The sequence below is a fragment of the Mandrillus leucophaeus genome, unplaced genomic scaffold, assembly GCF_000951045.1.
Source record: "Mandrillus leucophaeus isolate KB7577 unplaced genomic scaffold, Mleu.le_1.0 Scaffold620, whole genome shotgun sequence".
Classification (NCBI taxonomy): Eukaryota; Metazoa; Chordata; class Mammalia; order Primates; family Cercopithecidae; genus Mandrillus; species Mandrillus leucophaeus.
The window spans coordinates 188572-190486 of record NW_012106698.1 but is presented as its reverse complement, the minus strand read 5'-3'; positions in this window follow the sequence as shown (position 1 = coordinate 190486).

Genomic DNA, 1915 nt, shown 5'->3' with positions numbered 1-1915 from the left:
CACCTCTACTAAAATCATAAATGAAAATAGATATCCCCAAATGACAGCTTTAAAATTAGAGTATCTAGTAGCTAAATATTAAATATCATACATTTGTAAACCTATGTCATCACTGATATGTATTTTCACAGAACTTCTTTGGGAAAATATGAAAAGCTCACCAATGTTCTTGCAATTTTATTTACATGGGGATTCTAGAACATTAATCTCTGTGTATAGATGGGGGATAGGGAAGTGAGTGTACAGAAAACTGAAGAATTAGTAGGGAAAGCACCTGCACAAGCACCTTCTTTCTTGAGTAGTTGGGAGTCTCTGAGCGGAAATCATGGCTGCTGGAAGCCACCCACCATAGGAAGACCTGATGAGGCACAGCGGGAGGTTCCATTGCTGGTCCAGAAGAGGAGCAGCAGAGAGAGTTTCAGCTGGAGACTGGAGTGGAGTTGGGGAGGTCAACTCCATGAAGCAGAAATTAAGCCAGAATACATTAACATCAGAGAGGAGAGTAGATAAGTGTTCATCCTTTAGTATGTTCCTCTTGAACAGGAAAAAAAATACATCCTGCCAGGAAACACGATGGGAACAGAAGCTTTTAAATGCTTTGTGTGAGCTGGAGGCAGCTACAGAAGCTAACTTTGAGTTGAAGCCCAGTTCTTTGAGTTCTAAGGAAAGATGTGGCTCAAAGAACATTAGAAAAATCTCACCGTTCTTGATTTTGTTCTTTTATTACTTTCTCCTTTTTACAAAGTGCATGTTTTTGCTGTTTCAAAAGTAGATACTTAATGCGGTAAGGGAAGCGGAAATGAGGCTTGAAAGGGAGCACTGCTGATTTTCCGAGAATTCTGGAGAGAAGGCAAGACAGGCAAACAGGAAGGGAAGAGTCACTGCCTCGGACTCTGACACCACCTCTGTGTTCCATCCAGTTCCGACTGAGAATGGGAATGTTCAATTCAGTGCCTTTGAAAGAAGACATTTCTGTTCATCTTGAGTAAAGTGGAAAAATGGTTCTTTTTTATGTATATTAATTTTGTTTGTGGAATCAGGTGACTATTCTTTTGTCAAGAAGGAAACAAGCCTCAGTCACATTGAATTGTGTTTGACTTCATGGAGCTCATGGTAAGGAGAGGCTGCCTGGTGCATCTGCAAGAACAGGACTCTGGGAATCACAAACGTGGGATTCCCACGTTCCTAGAGTTGTTGGCTCTGCCATTGCTGAATGGCTGTGTGACTTTATTTATAGCACTGAACCTCCCTGTCTCTCACAGTTTTCCCACTGCAGCATGAGGGTTTGGGGACAGGTAATTTCTACATATTTTCCATCTGAAATGAGATGATTGAATTCTTCCTCTTTTACTTACTGAGCTATTTCTTCTATGGTGTCTGCTATCACCAAAATAGATTGTTTCAGTAGGGCATAGTCCTGAGAGGCTTAGAACAACTTCAGGGCTTTTGTGCTGTCAGCAGCCTTGTCAACAACCAACTGAATTTTTAGTTTAGCATTGATTGAAGAAGCAAAATCCCCTCCAGCATTGATGACTAGAATAAGAAAATCCCACACTTATTGTGACGGGTTTTTCTTTTTCTTTTTTTTTTTCTTTTTTTGTTAACCCAAGTAAAGTACTTAACATACAAAGTATCCTTACAAACTTTGCATTTTCTAAGCAATATTTATAATAAATGATGGAATGTTGTTTTAAAATGAAAATAATTGCTAGTATTTACTGATCATGCGGTGTGCTAGGTAGAGATGTTGTTAGGTGAGTTCCACATATTAGCCTGCTTGTTTCCTACAGTTATCCTCTAAATTAAGGCTTTTTAACTCATTTTATGATGGTGAAATGTTAATGCGGAAGACACACAATCATATTGTGAGTCTGCAGGAGTTGGGCAGATACATGAACCCAGGTAACCTTGCTCT